This window comes from Cryptomeria japonica, chromosome 1 (genome assembly GCF_030272615.1).
Source record: "Cryptomeria japonica chromosome 1, Sugi_1.0, whole genome shotgun sequence".
Classification (NCBI taxonomy): Eukaryota; Viridiplantae; Streptophyta; class Pinopsida; order Cupressales; family Cupressaceae; genus Cryptomeria; species Cryptomeria japonica.
Genome location: NC_081405.1, coordinates 59,739,949 through 59,762,849, shown reverse-complemented (window position 1 = coordinate 59,762,849; position 22,901 = coordinate 59,739,949).

Genomic DNA, 22,901 nt, shown 5'->3' with positions numbered 1-22,901 from the left:
CATGATTTTTCTTTACTATTTTGATGTTTTTGTATTTTCTTCATGTCATTTATTTGAATGTTTTTGGTGTTTTTCTTGGTGTGTATGGGAGCCTGATGCTCTGTGCAACTTATGTATAAAACCGTTTGAGGTGCATGTTGTTGATCGGATCTGCTAGCGGTTCTCCTTCTAAAGTAGCCAACTGATATGCCCCGGACCCAAATATAGTCGTAATAACATATGGACCCAGCCAATTTGATTCAAACTTTTCCTGATGTTCACAGTTTGGTTGGTTACGAGGATTCTCTTGAAGAACAAGATCACCTACCTCAAATGTACGAGGTCTAACACGGCGATTGTAGCTTCTGCTCATGCGCTGCTGATAGGCCTTGAGGTGATTGTATGCAGCTTGTCACTTCTCATCAAGTAGCTCTAAGTCTTGAAGACGTGATACTCTGTATGCCTCATCATCGATGAGATTGTGCAAGGAAACCTGTAGTGATGGTATCTCGACCTCAATAGGTAAGATTGCTTTTGCACCATAGACTAGTGAGTAGGGAGTTGCTCCTGTAGAGGTTCAAATGCTAGTTCGATATGTCCATAGTGCTGGATTCAATTGAACGTGCCAATCACGACCGACATCATTGACTATCTTCTTTAGGATTCTTAATATGTTTTTGTTTGATGCTTCGGCCTGACCATTTCCTTGTGGGTAATAGGGCGTGGAAAAGCGGTGTTGGATGTGAAATTTCTCACAGAGCTCACGGACATCTTGATTTTTGAAAGGAAGACCATTATCTATGATGATGGACATGGGTACACCATACCGACAGATGATGTAATTGAGGATGAATGAGGCAATCTGCTTGCCGGTGACTTGGGTAAGTGGAATAGCTTTGATCCACTTTGTGAAGTACTCGGTGGTGGTAATAATAAATTTATGGCCGTTGGATGAGGATGGATTGATTTTACCCACAAGGTCAAGTCCCCATTGACAAAAAGGCCATGGTGTTGTGATTGGTTGCAATTCCTATGGCGATGAATGTATGAGGTCTCCATGAACTTGGCATTTCTTGCACTTTCTGACAAAGTAGTAGGAGTCTTTTTCCATAGATGGCCAATAGTATCCAGTGCACAGGAGTTTCTTGGCGAGTGACGGACCGCCTGCATGAGTTCCACAAATTCCTTCGTGTACCTCTTCCAAGGCCTTTGTTATCTCATCTTGTTCCAGACATTGAAGGAGAGTACCATCAAGACTGCATCGGTATAGGGTTTCAGCAATAATAGTATATCGAGCGGTTTGGCAAATGAAGGTTTTACGTTGGTTATTCAATTGGTTAGGAGGAAGTGTGTGATCGTGGAGGTAGGTATAAAACTCACCGTACCATGGGGATTTAGAACCGACAAGGCAACATATCATCTTAGATTCAGGGATATCATAAGCGGGAATCCAAAGTTGTTCGACCAAGAACTCATAGCGTGTTGAATTTTGTGGAAGATCTAGGAGATGCAATGGTAGCCATAGCCTCAGCAGCTCGATTCTGATCTCTTGGTATCTACTCAAAGGTGATAGTAGTAAATGATGCCTTTAATTTGTCCACCATTTGTTTGTATGGCATGAGTTTGTCATCCTTTGTCTAGTATTCATCTGTTGCTTATCGAATGACCAGTTGAGAGTTGCTATATACCTATAGTTCTTGTAATTTTCATTGTATGGTCAGCCTAAATCCTTTGATCAAGGCCTCATACTCTGCTATGTTGTTTGTGCATGGAAAGGTGAGCCTGTACGACTTCAGGATGTTGTCACCTTGAGGTGTGATAAACAGAATGCCTGCCCTCGAGCCATGCCTAGTGTATGAACCATCAAAGTATAGTTTCCATGGTTGTGTTGTTGTGATCATGAATATCTCTTCATCTGGAAAATTGGAAATGAGAGGATGATCGCCTATGAGTGGTGCATCGACCAACTGATCTGCAATAACTTGACACTTGATAGCCTTACAGTCCACATACTCGATATCAAATTCACTGAGAATCATCACCCATTTGGCCAAACGACCAGTTAATGCAGCTTTACTGAGTAAGTACTTGAGTGGGTCGATCTTCGCAATGAGTTGTACTTTGTGTGTTAACAGATAGTGCCTCAGTTTAGTGGCTGCCAAGATTACTGCTAAGCAAGCTTGCTCAATGGGTGTGTAATTGAGTTCATAGCCAACCAGTGTGCGAGAGATGTAGTAAACAACACACTCTTTCCCTTATGCATTGTGTTGTGCCAATAGTACCCCCAATGCTATATTTGTTGCTGATATATAGAGTAGTAGAGGTCTACTTGGATCTGGTGGGATCAGTAATGGTTTATTCATGAGATAGTCTTTAAGCATCTAGAATGCTTGCTGGCATCTGGTATCCCATTGAAAGCAGATGTTTTTGTGTAGCAGGTGTGTAAAGGGGTGACACTTATCTGCCAGTTGTGCAATGAATCTTCGGATTGATTGAAGTCGCCCTTGTAGTGTCCTTAACTGGCTAATGTTCTTTGGAGGTGGCATGTCCATGATTGCTTTGACCTTTGCTAGATCAACCTCAATACCTTTGCTTGAGATGATGTATCCTAGAAGCTTCCCTGAGGTTACTCCAAAGACACATTTCTTTGGGTTGAGTCGAACATGAGATTGTTCCAGTTTATCAAAGATTTTATCTAATATTTCCAGATGACCTTCTCTTGTGAGTGATTTTGCTAGTAAGTCATCAACATAATCTTCCATTATAGTATGCATCATGTCATGGAAGATGGTGGTCATTGCTCGTTGATAGGTCGCTCCTGCATTCTTGAGACCGAAACACATTACATTCCAGCAGTATGTTCCCCATGGACATGTGAAGGCTATCTTATGTTGATCCTTTGGTGTGATCTTTATCTGATTGTACCCTGAAAAGCCATCCATGAGTGAAAGCATGGCATGGCTTGCTGTTAGGTCTACTATTATGTCGATGTTTGGTAGGGGTAAGTCATCTTTAGGACATGCCTTATTTAGATCTCTGAAGTCAGTACAGATACGGATGCCCCTATTTGGCTTTCCGACAGACACAATATTGGATATCCAATCTGCATAATCAATTAGTCTAATGAAACCAACATCTAGGAGCTTCTTAAGTTCTGCATTGGCTAGTATTGCAATTTGAGGATGCATCTTGCGAAGCGTCTGCTTGATAGGTTTGGCTCCTTCTGCTACTGTGAGATGATGCATGACTAAATCAGGATCAAGCCCAGGCATGTCTGCATATGACCATGCGAAGTTGATCTGGCGCTTTTGGAAGAATTCGACAAACTTGAGTTGTTCCTCTGGAGTTAAAAGAGATGCCAGATGTATGTGGTGAGGTGTTTCAGGAGTCCCCACGTTGTATTCTTTTGTCTCTTCAATGAGAATTGTTGATCTTTCTTGCTATATACTAGAGGGGAGAATGTCAAACCTTTCATCCTAGGGTGCCTCAAAGAGGTTTTCACCATTGGATGCGCTCTTTCTTTTTACTTTTGTGGTATCAAACAGTGCCACAATGTGGTTTTCACTGGAAGATCCATGTTTTATTGTTATAATTTTGCAGCTGAAAGGTTTGGCATCCACCCCAAATTATGCTGCGCTATTAAGTTCTATGGTGAATCCAGCTTTGTGATCCCCGCTTGGTATGTTATCCCGTAAGTCCAAGAAGTGAATGATCGCCTTATCGTTTTGGAAGTGGTCAAGACATGGGGGATTAGGTTGGTTCCATTCGATGAGTTCCGGATGGATAATGGGCATTACCTCATCAATTAGGTTAAGTTCGCTAGACGTGTCAGTGAGGGTTAAGACGTTGTGGTGAAGGTCATTGATGGTACTCTTCCTGTCAGAATCAGGTGTAGGATGGGACGTAGGGTCTGTGGAAGATGTTTCCAGCTCAGGAACCCAAGAGGTCTTTATCTGTGCTTCTTCGTAAACAGGGATGTCTTTGCAAGGTGGAAGTAGTGATGTGTCTTCCTCATCTGAAGTATTAAGCTGGATGGAATCAAATTCCCATTCATGTGAGTCGGTCTCTGAGTCGCTTTCCAGTATTCAATTACTATACTATACTGGGATGTCTTTTGAATTAAACACTGTAGGTGTGATCGGTTGATGTACTTGTGTAGATGAAATAATTGGCGCTGCAGGAAGGATTATGGGGATCAAGGAATCCGATACGGGGAGTAGCGGTAGTGTTGACTCTGTTGGAACTACTAGTGTCATAGATATTGTTGTGGGTTCTGATACAAATGTTGCTGCTAATGGTGTTATTGATGTTATTGCTGCTGCCAATGGGATCGCTAGTTTGATTGGTGGGATGATGGGTATTGTAGATGGTTGTGTTGGCATTCTTAGCCTTGATAGGGTAGGTGCCATGGTGTTTGATGCTACTTTTATAATCAAAGGTGACCTCTTTGCAATAGGCTGATATAGTGGTTTGCTGGGTTTTCCTTTGAATCTGAGTTTGTGAAGAATATCCTTTTGAAAGCCTAGTCCTGTATTATCCTTGGGCTTTAATTCCAGCTGTAGCAGTTCATGTCGTCCTTGCTTGCAAGGTCCCAAAGCACTTTGACCATCATAATCCATTCTTTGCATAATGAGAAGGCATTTTCCATACTGATATGTGGGAAGCTTAGCTTGTGGGATTTTTGTGGTGATAGGATCTTTATAGATCCATTATGCCAAGTCCTCATCTCTTGTTTCTTCTTCTTGACTCTTTCCTAGGATGAAAGGCGTCAAAGTACATGCTGGCTTGATCAGTGGTTGTTGCAGTAATTGTTGAGGTTTACCATGTGTCCTAGGAGAAGTAGGCATTTGTCCCACACAAAATAGTTGGCTCAAATTGTATTCCCCGGGACCTTCCTCTGCTATTTTCATCTTAAGCTTTTCTTGCTTGGTATAGTGGTGTTTGAACTGGAAAGAGAGGTTGGACTTACATATGATGTGGAGGAGATGGCTTCTCTATTGTTAGGAACGGTAATCTCTGGTTGATGACTTATATTATGACAATATGCAAAGGGGTTTGCATCTCCCGGGATTGTGATCTCTACACCATTATGCGGGAACTTGATACATTAATGGTAGGTGGATGGAACGGCTTGCATGGCGTGTATCCAAGATCTTCCCAACAACAGATTGTATGGCAGAGGAAGGTCCAGAACTTGATAGATAATGTGTTTCACCACAGGGCCCACTCAGATTGGTAGCGCCACAGCTCCTTTGGATGAACGTTTGGCATCATCATAGGCTTTGATTGTGATCTTCTTGCGGGGATCCACTGATTCTATTGCATATCCCAAAGCTGTGACTAATTGTAGAGTACAGATATTCAAGTCTGCTCCATTGTCGATCAATACTCGCTTGATCCTATGCTGGTTGATAAACCCTTCAATATGGAGTGAAGTGTTATGAGGTTGCTGGAAGGAGGAGTTGTCACTTTCCAAGAAAGTGAGACAAGGTGATGATCTTAGATTTCCAACCATGGCTTGGAATTGATTTGTATTTAGGTTTGCAGGGACTGACGCCTCTTGGAGAGCTTGATCCAAGATTGTTTTATGGGATGGAGATAGGCACAATAGCTCTAAGATAGATATCAGTGTGGGCATTTTGTTTAACTGTTCGACAAGGTCATATTGCTTTGGGATAGGTGGGGTACCTTGTGGAGCTGCTTTTATGGTAATCTTGCTGCGACGCGTAACAACATTGCAAGTGGAACTGAGATTTTTGATGGTTATAGTTGCAATCTATTCATTGGCATCGTATAGGTGATTCAAAGTATAATTATATGCGGCTTGCGTATAATTGGTGGTATTTGTGTTTCGCCCTGAAGTGGAATGACCCCTTTGATCTTGTGATGGAAGTGGATTTTTAAACATGAGATTATCATTGTTTGTTGTCTTTGGGTCATGTCCTTCGATTTCCATTTCACCTCGGTCAATAAGATCCTGAATAAGATCTTTCAATTTGTGACAATTGCTTGTCTTATGTCCTTTCCCTTGATGGAAATCACAATGTTCAGTATCCCTCCACCATGAAGGTTTGACTTGAGGTTCGTAATTTGATGTTTTGGGTAAGGTTACCAGATTTTGAGAAACCAGCTAACATAATACTGTTTCGATGGGTTCCCCTAAGGGAGTGTATGTTCGCTTTGGTTTTTGTTGACGTGGTCTGGGTTCATCTTGGGATGTGATGCGGCCTTGATTTGGAGGACCAATTGTGTTAGTCTGAGGTGGGGGATTCTATAATGCAAATTGAACTATAGGTTGTGCACTTTTGATAGTTCTTGCATCCACAACCCCGTCGTTGACGATATTTTTGTTTTTTGTTCCAGAAGCTTGGTTTGTCACTATTGAAGCGAGGACGAGGGTCATCCTTTGGTTCATTATATATCTTGATAAGCCCCTTTTTTATGAGAGCCGCTCACATTTTAAACCTTTGGTGATCATGTCATTGAAAGAATATGTATCTTTTATGTCTAGGTGAAATTCCATTTCTTCGATTAAGTTGGAAATAAAATTTTCCACTAGTTCTTGTTCAGGTAATTGAAGAGAACGTCTACTAGACATTTGATGCCATCGTTGTAGAAAGACTAAAAATAGTTCACCTGGTTTTTGTTTAGTGTTACATAGATCAGCCATGGTGATATCATGTTCAATATTGTGTGAGTAATGTGCCAAGAATTTCTGGACTAACTCTTCAAATGTCCTAATGCCACCTGGTAATCAGGAAAACCATGATGTGGTTGTTCCTCCCAAGCTTTGGGGAAAAAGGCGCATTAGGTATGTATCCTCGTATGCCACTTCAAGGCAAGCTGAATGGAATTCTTGAACATGATCACGAGGATCTCCTTTTCCTCTATACTTTTCAAACTTGGGTGTTTCAAACCCTCACAGAAAAGGTGGCATATGAAGATTCCTATCAAAGGGATAGGGACAAATGTCATTGAGTGAAAATTGATTTGTTTTTACACCACTATGAAGTTGTTGGGCGAGATTTTCGACTTGTTGCCGCAACATTTCTATCTCATTTGGAGGAGGAGGAGGTGGGGGATTTCCTTGATGAAAGTTGTATCTAATGTGTTCTCGACCTCTTTCATCCTCATTACGACTTTGGCGTTCTGATGCTTGTCTTAGTTGTGCAAGATCAAATTCAAAGGGGAGCTTGGCTCCTTCTTGAGCAAGTTTTAAAAAGTGAGCATCAACATTACTCTTGAATATCTCATCAAAAAGCCTATTAAAAAGAGGGTTGTGTTGCACCCTTTCTATTATGGCAGGAGTAGGAGTGCCTGGATTGTCATCATTTGCGTTTCCTCCAAGGGCTTCTTGGAACTCATTGATATTTTCCTCCTCTTCCTCTTCAATTTCTTGTTGTCTAGATCATGACCTGGTATGAGCCATTTTGTTTATAAGTTTTTGTTGAAGTTGGGTGAAAATGATGATGAGTTGTTGATGAAATGAGAGATTTATGGTTTGTGTGGTGTGTTGCATATGGATCTCTAGCACTTAAAGGTAGATGCTACCAAAAGTTCTTCTTGAATTGCTTGTTTTTTTTTTTGATAAGGTTTGATGTGATAAGGTTTAGAGAAATCTGAGATGTGTTACAAACTCAACTATCGAGTAATGAGAGGATTCACTCATAAACTAGTTTTAACCTACGTAGAAATGTCTCTTAGGATGAATTTATCCTAGATGTAGAGACACTCCAAAAAGTGATGTGTTTGTGTTTGATTCAAGCAATATCGAAAATAGAACTGAGGACAAAAACCTCTTTAAAGTTTTGAGAGTTGGAATGGATTTGATGAGATATGGATATGATAATGGATGAATTGTTTAACTTCAATAAAAGCTTCGTGTCACATATGGGACAAATTCTTCCTCTTCTCTTTTGAGAGTTGGTGGTTCTTCCCGAGCTACGTTATATGTGATGCAAATGTCTGGAAAGAAGTCAGGATTGATCTTGCCTCCTTTGTTTTTGTGATAACTCAAAGCTCGATATTGTGTAAAAGCTCTGCGGTTTAATGACTCTTGATCAAATTCGTTTGATTTCCCTTGAAGATAAAGACGCATGTGACATAAGAAGGCTCTATGAGAGACAAAGATTTGTCTATTAAGATAGAATAATTTCCTCCTTTTGATAAGAGCCTTTGACCTCAATGGTCTTTTCTTCAAGTTGATGTGTTGATGAAGATTCTTCTTTCTCAAGATGTGAAGAATGGTCATATAGTTTGATACTCTTGCTCTTTGTTTTTGATCTTTTGTTGTTGTTTTGAAATGTTTATGTTGGATGAATACTTGTTCTTGGAATTGATTTTTTATTTTTCTTTGACAAGAAAACAAAGCAAGCACACAAACACAAGAATGTTGCCTCAAAAGGCATAAATAAGTATGGGTCTAGATCAACCCAATCCTTAGACTTTTTATGACCCTTTCCTTTAAGTTTATTTTTAGGTGTTTTCCAAAGCCTGAAGTCGGCTCAATTTGCACTGGTCTTGACTCGAAAATGAAAACACTTCAAACACTCTTTATCCCTAAGGTCAAATGGCCAGTTGCGATAAATTCAGCCCACATCTTGATAATTATTTGACTTTGGTACTACATACCTTATGAATCCCGCTGTGGCAGGTAAGGATGTGATATACTAAGTCTTGCATAAGCATAACAAATAGATGATCCCTATGATGGGGGAGTCATCACTTTCATCAAGCCACAAGTGACTTTTCAAAAAGCTATGTTTCTACACAAGGAAATATGTATGGTGAGTATCTTGGGAGCAAAACCATCTATGCTCTTGCACTGAATTATATCACAAATATCCTCAATCAATAGAATGGGTGGGCTACTACTTAAAGGTATTTAGTAATGTTCGATGTCTTTGGACATAAGTTCATTCTGCAGTGACTCACTTAAGAGCCTTGTAACTTGTGGTGGGGCCCATTTGTCCTTTCGACAAGTTACACTGTAGGAACAACTATACCCAAGGCTACAACTTTCGCTCACACCTAATTTCTATAGTGGCTCGAAGGATTTACCACCCGAGGTCGTTCCCAAGAGTGATGTGTCTCTTGGCAGACCTCTCTTAAAAAGATAAAAATTGAGTGTTATTTACACTTTTCTCTTGCACCTAGGACCACGAAAGCCAAGGGAGAGGATAGTGTGTGTTAGAAGTAGGACCACTCGACAAAACTCTTTTGCACAAGTGTGCCAAACATGAAATGCACTTGTTCTTTTTAACCCATCAACGCAATGTGATTTAACTATTTGGAGATGTTGCTCCAACAATCATGGTGTTCTTTTTAACTTCAAAGGCAAAATGTTTGAGTAAACTAGAATTTTAAATCCTGGTCAACTTAATTTGAAACACGTATGCATGAAGTAAATTGTTTGCAAAATAAGACAAATTGATTGTTCTTTTTATTTGGACCAAAATGAAAGTGTGGATTGTGAATTTTTAGCTTTGATGCAAGAAATAAATTTTGCTTTGTTCAATTTTTAGAACACCAAAACAAAATTGATCCTAACTTGCAAGAAATGAAGTTTGTGTTGTTCAATTTTAGAGCACCCAAATAAGATTGATTCTAACTTGCAAGAAATGAAGTTGTTTGTTTTGTTCAATTTTATAGCACCAAATGAAAATTTTAATTTTAACAACAAAAAGGTGTTAGTTAAAAACCTACATAAGAAACAAATGGTTAGGAAAATCCGAACCCGTGGAGGGCTTCCACAAGCCTAAGAAAAATTATATTTTCAATTACATGGTCCTTTTTACAACGTTCGGTTACAATAGCGCTACTCTGTGTGCAAATAGAAGCGCTATTTAACACAAACGCGCTAATACGAAGATAAAAGCGCTAGAAGTAAAACTTTGACAACAAATACAAAAATGCCAAAACAAACACAAATGCACTATTTAAGCCACAAAAGCGCTAAATAATGGTCAATAGCGCCAAATTTGAGACAATAGCGCTATTGTAAATACAATAGCGCTAGAATGTCAAATTGCAAGAGCGCTACAAAGCAATCAAAAGCGCTAAAGCGCGACCTGTGTGTCAAGCTCAACATTCAAACAAGTTAGTTGTGTTAAAAAAATTTGTTTTTGGGTGTTTGGATTCACGTCGGGTTCACCAAATGATGCTCTGCAAAAAGGACAAGTTGGTTAAGATAAACACAACACAAGAAACAAAAGAAATCAATTGTTAGATGTTAGTGTTAGAAATCACCAATTAAAAACTATCCTAAGCAAGCATATCAAGAAAGATACTACTGAACAAAAAGAAAGTTTAAGGAATCTACAAAAAGTAACTAAACTTCTCCATGTGCTCTCTACCATGCTGGTAGCTTCTCCTTCCTTGTTCCTCTCCTCTCCAAGTTCCAAACTAGTGTAGCTCTCAGCAGCTTTTTGCACTATGGATGTTTATGGAGGTTCAAGATTGAAATGCTTATTTTAAAATGCTATGCAAATGTGAATAAAAGCTAATATTAAATGCTATGATGCTAAAATGATTTATATTAGGCCAAAATAACAAGATATTAGTCATTTATGCTAAATGCTCTCTAAAATTCTCTATAACTTAGATGCATACAAGTTTTCAGGATTATGACTATGAATGCTAAATGCTTGAGGATTTGAAAATGAGGAATGTGAGCTCTATTTATAGGTAAAATGGAGCAATGGATGGTTGAGATTGAGTAATCTCAACAAGGGTCAGGATTGAATGATATTCAATCCATGTGAGGGCTTTCAACCTGTATATGGTGAAAGTGGAAACAACAATATTGAAAGACTAAATGAATTCAACCACAAAACCCTAGCCTAACAACAACAAAGATCCACCATAACATATGAAGATTACCTAAGACAATGCAAATCAAATGAAATCACAAAGATTATACCATCACATGTCCAATTGGGTTTGAATCTCCATTCTTCCTATCTTCATTGATCTTGCTTGATATATTTGCTCTCAGATTTTATGTGTGCACAAGAGCTCAACAAAGAACGGAAATGTGGTTGCAAGTAGGATCACATATGAAAGTTCAAAAACGTAGTCGGGGCTGAATACATAGCGAGTGCAATCAATTGATTAGGATGCGTAGATTGATTAGGGTTGATAATGAAGGAAGTATCTCCTTATATAGAAGACACTATAAGAAATAGAGGGATAAGATTGAGAGGTGTAAAAGAGGTCGGCTATGATTAGAGGGTAGGTAAAGAAAATAATAAAATAATGAAAGGCCCGTAGGCAATGTAGGAATTAAGAGATGAATGACATGTGTCATAGGTAGAAAAGGCTAATGAATTAATTAAATAAATAAAGATTTATTTAATTAATAGAGGAAGTGGGATCAAATTAAATAAATAAAATATGTATTTAATTTAGGAAAAGGGTAATTTAAATAAATAAATGTATTTATTTAAATGATAAATAAGGCTGGAAGAGGATAAATGAATTAATTAAATAAATAAAGATTTATTTAATTAATAGAAGAATTAGGCTAAAATAATTAAATAAATAAAGATATTTATTTAATTAGACATGACAATTTTAGGTGTCTACATTTTGCCCCTCTTTGAGATAGTGCGGCTTGTCGCGTTGTTTCAAAGAAGATAATATGAACTGATACAAAGTTGCCCCAAGATGGGAATGATATTCCCTCTTGAGAGATTGGATGAAAATGTCTGAAAAGATCATAGACAATCTCTCGATAAGAAAGGAAGGCTAGAATGGACTGACCGGATAAAGTGACAGAGTCACTGGAAAATGAAGATCGACTCGGGAAACGAGGGCCAAGGCTAGGGCTAGGGTAGTCTATAAGATAGACCACGAGGAGAAAACATCCTCATTGTCATCCACACATCCAAGAGATCAGAATGCAGAGAGAGAATAGAGCAGCAACAGTCAGCAGCGATGGCATTGGTGCACAGATTCGATCGCGTTCGCCGATTTCAGAGGCCAGCAGATGCAGGAGAGCTGGTGAGTACCGCAAAACCTCCTTGTACTTTGCCGCATTAATTGTTGTCATAAATGCATGTTAGGTAGTGCAATAAATGCACGTTTAGGTATGTCTAGAAAAATGTCGAAAACATGTAGGCGCGTCTGCGCTGGTGCCAGACGCGTCTATGTTGGCTAGGCGCGTTTGCGTTTGTGCCAGGCGCGTCTATGCAGGAAAAAGCATATGTACAAAATGCGAGCGCGTTTGTGTTATGCATGCACGTTTGTGAATTGTGGGCACGTCTGTGCAGGACAGGCGCGTCTGTGCAGTCTGTAAGCGCGTTTATGTCATGAAGGCGCGTTTATGTCTTCAAGGTCAAATCGACAGTTATGTGATGAATATAAGCTGTCAATTGGATATGCTACTGAGAGGATTCATTCAAGCAGGTCCTCTAGGGAAGACTAGAATAGATCAAGGCACTTTGTGATGAACAGTGAATACAAATATGAGCAGCACTTTGTGATGAACAGGGAGTGCAAATATGAGCAGCACTTTGTGATGAACAGGGAGTGCAAAACACGTAGTACTTTGTGATGAATAGGGAGTACCACTAGGATAAACAACAACACTTTGTGATGAACAGTGAGTGTCACTAGGATAGAGGCAACACTTTGTGATGAACAGTGAGTGTCACTAGGATATAGTATCATAAGCACTTAAGATAAAAAACAGCATTTTGTGATGAACAGGGAATGCCACTATGACTGACATGACTAGTTTTCTTGATTGCAGGAGTATCTACCTATGTTGGAGTCATGGGAGAGATTCTCATCAACTCAGAGGTTACGATCGGAGTTGATATTTGAGGACAGAGCCGCGATTGAGGTTATGGGTTTGAGATATATTTTGTATGTGCCTGAGTTTCAGGTGAACATGGGATTGTTGATTGCGCTGGCTGAGAGATGGCACTCAGAGACTTGTACTTTCCATTTGCCTATGGGAAAGATGACAGTCACCTTAGAGGATGTGTATAGGATACTGAGAATACCGATCGATGGGGAGCTGATACCCTACGATCGAGATGGAGATAGGTACAATGATAGGGACAGGGACAGGATGAGGGGAGAGAGGAGGATGAGCTACTATCCTGGGGCGGGTCCTTACAGGGCTCAGACTCTGTCAAAGCTAGGCGGCTCCGAGGGAGGGAGTTCATCATAGCCTTAGAGGGCTCCCTATGTATCAATTTTGTACCATTTTTGTATGATGGTGTAGACACCTTCAGGTGATTGTAGCATATGATTTTGACATCATTATATCATGACACTTATGATTTTAATATATATATGAGATGATTCATCCTTGCAGCAGCTATATGCATGTGTACCTATGTGATGAGATGTTTCATGATGTATGTTTGTATGTGATGGTTATGATATGGATGCAAATATGTACATGATAAAATACAATATTTTTTATCTTTTATGTTTTTAATATGTTATGTATGATGCAAATGTGAATGTATGAAATGCAAATGAATATGATAATGCAAATGATTATTTACATGATGAAAATGTAAAATGTGCTAATATGTGTTGTGTGCAGGATGTGATGCAATTGTGATATCCATATGTATGTATGAAATGCTTAATATGTGGTAATGCAGGTGCAACTACATGAGATGCAAAAAATTTTTGGTGTGTCATTATACTCAGTCATGTGATAGCAGGCTACACAGACTCAAGAATGACGATGGAAGTCAATCAAGGATGGAAGATAGAAGATATGAAAGTGAAAGAGCTTCTTGTGCGTTATCATCATTGAGCTTTATTATGGAAAGTAGGTTATGACAATCAAGGCATATGTTCGACCCAGAAAGTCATTGTACCTATTTGCATGGAGATAAGCCAGTCACAAACAAGGAATGCCCCAGTTCATACTAGACTCTCATTGTCCTCATATCCTTGGACAAGTCATAGCATTACTAAGAGACGATCCATAGACAGCAAAGAAAAATAGGTGACGATACCCCATCCTCGCCTTTCTAGTCAAAGACATCCTGGAGATAGAATCTCTAGTCAAAGACATCCCGGAAAAGCTAAAAGACATGTCACCAAAAGATAAAATCAAAATAACACCAAGACTCAACACCAACATCCACTATAGTCCTCGAGTTTAGTGTCTCTTGTCACTTGTATAAGTCTTATTTGATTGTGGTCACAATGTTTACTTTCACAAAAATGATAGATAGCACTGAACCATATTTTGTCTGAGTCTGTTGAGAGATTTGATTTGTTGAATCCCATTGTTGTTGTGTCACATCTGAAACTGACTGAATCCATGCAACTGATACTTTATTACGGAGAAGACGAAACTTTATTACGGATTGGTGATGCAAATGCTGTTTTATTGCGGATTGTACGCGGATAGACTGAAGAAAAGTAGAAGAAACTATACTCCTTAGAACATGTGATGCTCTCAGTTCCACACCCATCACTAGACGTAGGATTTGTCTTAGCCACAGATAGGAGCTGATTTATTATAGATGGAAAGGGTGAAAAGGAATGTTTATTATGAATGGCTAACCAATCTTGGGTAGATCAATAACAAGCCATGATGAGAATGGGTAAGTTTATTATGGATGAAGAGGTTGTGAGTGTGTGCAAAGTGAAAGGATGAAATGGAATCCTGAAGGAGGGAGGAGCAATGTCTCCACACATGGCGCTGGTGACCCATTTTTCACCATGGTACTTGCCCAGGGCGCCACAGAAGTGGTTTTCACCGATGGACAAAATGTTTTTCTTTACTTTTTTTTTTTTTTTTAATTTTTTAATTTTTTATTTTTTTGAAATTTTTTTATTTTATTTTATTTTTTTTTTAAATTTTTAAATTAGGGTACTCTGAAGATATATGTGTAAAACCTGTGAAGGTGCATGTTGTTGATAGGATCCTCTAAAGGTTCACCCTCTGTAGTTGAGAGCTGATATGCACCGAATCCATATGCTGCTGTGATGATGTAAGGACCAAGCCAGTTTGGTTCGAACTTGCCCTTCTTTTCTCCGTTTTGCTGATTTTTAGGATTTTTTCTGAGAAATAAGTCACCCACTTCAAATGTACGAGGTTTTACCTTGTGCTTGTAGCTGCATTGTTCCTTGACTGAATGATATGTTACTCGAGTGATTGTCTTCCTTGATAAAGGAATTGAGATAGAATTACTAGTGTGTGGACTACACAAGCCCATATGTGTGTCACCTGAAGAAGTTTGGGCATCCCTGATAACAAAGTCTTTCAAGGAAGCTCCATTAAAGGTCCATGATGTATCGCCAAAAGGGGATGGATGTGTGGAACAAGTGGATGAGTTATGAAGGCTTATGATTGTGAAAAGAAGTGAAAGTAGGATAGCATGATGGAGACTTAGGATCAACAAGTATGCTTTTTGACTTAAAATTGTAGAACTTTTGCCCCCAGTTATTTTGATATTAGGGAAGATCAACTCTTGTTCTTTTTCCTTCATAGGATTTTTATCCTTGACTTTGATTTTTGCAGAGTCCAATAGCTTTTGATTTTGATTTGGACTAAAGGAATTTTCTTTATTATTAACTTTTAGATTTTTCTTTTCAAAGCTTGATTTTTGATCCCCAATGAGTGAGGGCTTTTGTAATTCTTGTTGATCCAAGTCTGGAAATGGAGTGGAAATGGAATGAGTGGATGATATGGTAAGGCTATGTGAATTCTTAAGAGGGTTGGCGATACGCTCAATAGATTCTTTGTTGGAACCACTGTTAGGACTATTGATATCAAGAGATGCTTGCACCACTAGAGGATATTTGCATTCAGATTTAGTAGCCACAACACTAGGTGGTTTACACCCAATTCCTTGGCACTGCCAATTGTTGATAGATTGTTCCTGTTGACAAAATGTACTAGGAGATAGTGGGAGTTGATCAACATGAAAGATATACTCACCACATACCATGTCTTTAATCTTGATCTTTTCTTTTATCTCTGCTTGTTTTGATGTAGAAGATTTCAATGATTCGGGATCCACATATGCTGATGAAGGAATAACTTCTTGATTGACTGGGATTGTTATTTCTGATCTAGGTCGCGGATTGTTGCAATATATGAATGGATTTGGGTCAGCTTTGACAGTCACTTCAACTCCATTGTGTGGAAACTCGATGCATTGATGATATGTAGATGGTACTGCGTTCATCTCATGAATCCAGGGACGTCCTAATAATATATTGTATGTGAGATCCAGGTCTAGGACTTCACAAACCACATCCTTTGTAACTGGCCCAACTTTGAGGGGCAAGGTGATTGTGCCTTTAGATGAACGCTCTTCATCATCATATGCCTTGATGGTAATTTTGTTTGTAGCATTCACAGTTTTATCAGAATATCCTAATTGTTTAATAGTGCTCAATGTACAAATGTTCAGACCTGCTCCTCCATCTATCAGGACTCGTTTTATTCAATTTTTGTGTATGAAAGTTTCAATGTGTAACGGTGCATTATGTGGCTGACTTACGGAGGCGTCATCGGCTTCTGTGAATGTAAGGGAGTGTGGAATGGAAAGGTATCCCACCATGGCTTGAAACTAGTCCACATTCAGATCAGTGGGGACAACAGTGTCTCTCAATATTTTGTCAAGAATGGCTTTATGTGCAGGGGATATGCGTAAAAGATCTAGGATGGAGATAAGTGCGGGTGTCTTCCCTAACTATTCTACAAGGTCATACTCAAGTTTGGTTGATGAGGAAGCAGTGTTTTTAGCTGGAACACCTTGCAAAGTGAATTTACCTCGATGAGTTGTAACATTACATTCAAAGGTAGGTTCGAAAGAAGATCCAATGCCTTTTAGGACAATCTTGGGTCTTTGGGTAGAATTCTCAAGTGTTTTGTCCTTGATGATAATGGTAGAGACATAATTGTCCATCGAAATGTGATTGATAGTTGAATCATAGTTATAGGATGCTCTGGTATAGTTGGTTTGACCATCTGTGGCTTTGGCTTTTCCCTAGTCATGCTTTGGGAATGGTTCCTTAAACATCTCATGTTCTTGATTGGATGAGTGTCCTTCAATCTCAATGTCACCTCTATCAATGAGATCTTGTATAATGTTCTTAAGTCGATGACAATTTCCTGTCTTATGACCCTTGCTCTTATGAAATTCACAATAATCATCATCATTCCACCAATTTGGTTTAACCTTTGGCTCATATGGAGGAAAATCTGGAATTGTGATTACTTTGTTTGCCACTAGCTTCTTGAAAATTGACTCAAGTGGTTCTCCCAATGGAGTGTACTTCCTTCGTGATCTTGAAGTTGTTTGAGTATTCACTTGATTTTTTGTAGAGCTTGATCCAGAAAAAATGATTTTGGGTCGCACTATATTGGCATCAACAACACCATCATTGACTGTGTTCTTGTTTTTATTCCAAAATCTTGGCTTATATTTTTCTTTAAAGTCATCTTTGTTTTCCTTGAATATCTTAATGACTCCTTGTTCAATTAGGACCTTTTCTGTCTCTAAGCCTTTTTCAATGACGTCCTTGAAGGTGGACAAACAAGCTTTCCTTAGATCATAGCCAATGTCTTTATTAACATTCTGGGTGAACATTTCTACCATTTGTTTTTGTGGAATTTCACAAGAGCATCTGCTGGCTAGATTTCTCCATCTTTGTAAAAATGATGAAAAAGGTTCTCCATCCCTTTGCTTGGTGTTGCACAAAGTAGTGACTGATATGTCTGTCTCTATGTTGTAGGAGAAATGTTGAATAAATGTCTCTGCTAAGTCACCCCATGACTTAATACTAGGTGGGAGTTGGGAGAACCATTCCATAGCTTGATCACCTAAGCTTTGTGGGAATAATCTCATCAAATATGTCTCTTCTGAAACTACCTCAATGCAAGTTGTGAAAAACTATCTTATGTGTGCCTTAGGATCTCCTTTTCCTCTATACTTATCAAACTTAGGTGTCACAAAGTGTGTAGGAAAAGGAGGAATTGGAATGCTCTTGTCAAATGGATAAGGACATATGTCTCTCATTGTGTATGTTGGCTTCGGTGTATTTATGTCCTCCATTTTCTTTTGTAAGTCCCTGATTTGTTGCTCCAAATTGTTCTTAGGTGGAGATCGACTATTTGGACCATACCCCATGCTTGAGGTACCAATTGGAGGAGGAGCATGTTGCATATATGGATGATATTGATCATACACATGTTCATATAGAGGAGGTCTATAATGATGTTGCGTATATGGACCACTTGGTATAGAGTCATGTTGAGGAATGGAATATCTCCTTTGTCCATGTATACCATACTCTATAGGCATGTCATGAGTTTGTTCTAATGTGTTTCCCCCAAATTTGACGCGGGGTTTCCTTGTGTCCAAATTTTGAGCATGCTTTTGAATATCCAATTGCTTTGGTGGTTGGTCCTTAGCATTGGTATGTGATTGAGCATATTTTTTTGCATAAGACTTCCATAATGGTCTACGAGGGTGAGTATCATATGCTTGACCATGTGTGTATGGGACCTTTGGTTTTTTAAACAAAGATGATAGTGATTTAGGCACAAGATGTGGTCCTCTATTGCCTCCACTATTAGGCCTCTTTTGATCCATGTTGGAGTGAGTTTGTTGCAAAGGTCAATTTTCCTTTATTTGAGACATGTCAAAATCATGAGGTATCTTGGCTCCACTTTGTGCCATCACTTGTAAGAAATATTGTCTATCTCTCCTCATTATTTCCCCAACCAATCGATTGAAACGGGGATCCATAATGGAGTCTTCCACTTTTGTTGAATGTATTGAAATGTTGTCCATATTGTCATTGTGTGTATCAATGTTTTCAACATTTGGAATGTTTCTATAGGCATCCATGTCAGGTAATATAGTATGATCAGAATTGAAAAAGATATCATTGTCATGCTCATGGGAACTCATGTTTGCAGACTCTTGAGCCTCTTTAGCTTCTCTCCTAGATTTTTGGGAACAGGTTTCAACCATGAACTAGGTATTGACCAAGATGTGTGAAACTATGTGAAAATGGAAAGAGTATGGAAGACCAAGAGTTGGATGGAATGTAAATGAATCTGAGGTGTACTTGCAATGTCCAAAGTGTAAGACCAAGTATGTATGTAGTAGAGTAGGTGTGACTTCCAAAGAGATGATAGTTTCTCTTGATGAGGTAAGTTGACCTTGACTCTAAGTAAGACCAAATGAGACCCAAAGGTGATAGACCTTGATGAGGGACCACTTAGCAAAATATTGTTGTATGTAGTGTGTTGATAAAGTATGATGAGGACAAGTAAGTGACTTTTTGACTCAAGTTTAGACAAATGTGAATGTAATGTAAGGTGTAAAGCAATGATGGACTTTGTGAGACCCAAAGATAGGTTGAATGCTAGATAAAAACCTGAAGAGATAGCTTAGGAAGCTCAAGAATTCTGAAACTGATTGCTCTTGTTTGTTGGACTGTAAAAGTTTTTCCAATTTGTGAGGTTGTTTTGTTGTGACTCAATCTGAAATTTTAACTGTTTTTCGTGACAAGAGGACACAATGTTGATGAGGATTCAATGTTTGCAAGTGTTTAGACTCAAAATGACTGAAAGAAAAATGTGTTGTTTGATGTAAAATTTGTTTTGCATACACTTAAAGACACAAAAGACACAATGTTTTAATGTTTGGTCTTGAATGTTTGATAGTTCAAAATAAGACAAGCACAATTCTTATGGTTGGCCAGAACAATAGTTGTTGATCCCACATGGAGTTTCCCCTGAGGCTACGCTATTCAGAGTGGATACTTAGATGCTTGACCCCACTGGCTCCACCCTCGGCACTCACTTCTCGGGGCAGCCAAGCATCAATCCCCACGAAAACTCCCCGTGGCAAACTTTGTATTTCTACTAAGAACCGTATGTGTGTGGGCCGCTACCAGAGGTCCGCCCTCCTGCCCCAACAACTAGAAGGATTTTGGCTTCTAAAACAAAAAGGTGCTAGTAAAGGCATCTGCTCGTGTGGCCATACATGCAGCACTTTCAGTTTTGTAAATACAGAAGGCTCCCAGCCAGTAGGGGTTACACCCTATAACTGATCAAATAAATTTGATTAAATGGGTTTATGGGGAGACATAATGTCGGTATGAACTAATCAGCACACGTTATCCATAGTTTTCACCATGAATATAGTTATTTATAGTGGTTTGGAAGAAGATGGCTTTTCTTTTGCTACCACTTGGGTCATTCTCTCCTCACTAGTAGTCCTAATGACCACATGGGGAGACAGACCCTCTAAAGATTAAACAAAAAGAGCCTATTGCTCAAGACACAAAAAACAATGGTTCAATTTTAGTGCACCAATTGAAGTGTTTTTTAGTCTATAAGAACAAGGCACACAATAAAGATCAAAAACCCTTGCCAAGGTCCTACAACAAAGATTTGTTAGTAGTTTGGATTGTTTCAAATGATCACTCCTTCCTGCAAGCACACAAGTTAGGTAAATTTTAGATCTAAAAGACTTTGTAAATAGGGGCCTTCAACAATGCATTTTGTTGACCAATTCAAATATCTGATTCATCATAAAAAATATCACTTGTAAAATTTTTTAAAGATTTCCATAAATGTAAGAAAATCCAAAAAATTTGCTAATTTGCTCCAAAAATTAATATTTAATGAAAAATCATAAAAAATTCATATAAAATGCAAAATTGATCTAAAAATCTGAAATTTTTATTGGAGAGTCATGATGGTCTTCCAAACCTACATAAAAAAATTGCAGCAACAAATCCAAGCAGTTTGTGAGATATGAGTAAAACATTGCAAAACCCTAATTTTCAAAGATTTGATTTTTGAGGAATGATTTTGCATCAAATTTAAAATCACAAAGAACAGATCCTATGTATAATTTTGAGAGATTTCCAAAAATGTAAGAAAATCCGAAAAATGCGCTAATTTACTCTCAAAATTAATTTTTTTATGAAAAATCATAAAAAATTCATATAAAATGAAACTTTGATCCAAAAAATTTGAAATTTTTATTGAACACTTATGATAATTTTTCTGACTTGCAAAAAAAATTTGATGCCAAAATTCGAAGTCGTTTGTGAGATCTAATCAAAATAAGGAAAAATCCTAATTTTTAAAGATCCGATTTTTAGAGAAATATTTTGCATCAAAATTAAAATCGCAAAGAATAGATCCTGTGTATAATTATGAGAGATTTCCAAAAATGTAAGAAAATCCAAAAAATTCTCTCATTTGCTCTCCAAATTAATTTTTTATAAAAAATCATAAAAAATGAAAATGTGCTCCAAAAATTCTGAATGTTGGATTGAGAGCTCCTGATACTTTCTTCAACCTACAAAAAAAACTTTGGTGCAAAATTTCCAAGCCGTTTATAAGATATGATCAAATCTCTCCAAGATCTTGATTTTGTGTCCAAAACCCTAGTTGGACAAGGTTATTCTCCAAATTGTTTTACAAAACAACAATATAAGGTTAGAAAAATCTACAAAAAACACAGATCTAACAAAAATCCATGTCCTACCGGGCGTGCCAAAATGTATATGGTGAAAGTGGAAACATCAATATTGAAAAACTAAATGAATTCAACCACAAAACCCTAGCATAACAACAACAAAGATCCACCATAACATATGAGTGTAATCGGGGCCGAATGCATAGTGAGTGTAATCAATTGACTAGGATGCATAGATTAATTAGGGTTGATAATGAAGGAAGTATCTCCTTATATAGAAGACACTATAAGAAATAGAGGGATAAAATTGAGAGGTGTAAAAGAGGTCGGCTATAATTAGAGGGTAGGTAAAGAAAATAATAAAATAATGAAAGGGGTAAGTAGTGTAGGAATTAAGAGATGAATGATATGTGTCATAGGTAGAAAGGGTTAATGAATTAATTAAATAAATAAAGATTTATTTAATTAATGGAGGAAGTGGGATCAAATTAAATAAATAAAATATATTTATTTAAATGAGAAATAAATAAATTTAGGAAAAGGGTAATTTAAATAGATAAATATATTTATTTAAATGAGAAATAAGGCTAGAAGAGGATAAATAAATTAATTAAATAAATAAATATTTATTTAATTAATAGAAGAATTAGGCTAAAATAATTAAATAAATAAAGATATTTATTTAATTAGACATGACAATTTTAGGTGTCTACACAACCCAATCCCAAGATGACAAGTGTTAATGTGAGATAGGTTGAGAGGAGAGGGAATAAGCATTAAATGTTTGACGTGACCTGAGAGTTAACTTGGGAGTCAAGGTCAAGGTTGGGTTGAATGAATAAATTATTTATTCAAAGAATAAAAACTTTTATCCAATGGATAAACTCTTGTGCAAAGGCAAAAGGGATAACCATGGTCAAAGCAATAAATGTTTGAGGAGACACATGAGTGCAAGTTGAATTAACCATAAATGGTTATGTAAGAGCCATTAATGGTCATGTAAGAGCCATTAGTGGTTTTGGAAGACTTTAGAGGTTAGATTGTTGAACACACAAAGCATTAAATGCTTTTCAAAGACTTTGAAGTCTTTGAGAAGTGACTTCAAGTTGCTTAGGAATGTGACAATAATTATGGGATGGATTAGGTTAATTGATTAGGATTAGATAGGTTCTAGAAGAATTTAGGAAGGGCAAGTGGGAGATGGTGGGTGAGAGAAAATAGGATTTTATTTAAAATAAAATTAATTTATTTCAATAAATGTGTGCAAGTTGCATTTGTAGGAAAATGCAAATGGGGGTATAAATGATTTAAATAAATATTTTATTTAATTTATTTAAAAGAGGAAAAGGGGGATTTTATTAAATAAATAAAATTTATTCATTTAATTGATTGTGAATTTGGTATAATGAATTAATTAAAATAAATTGAATAATTTATTTAATTAATAGGAGAATGTTTGAAGATGAATTAATTAAATAT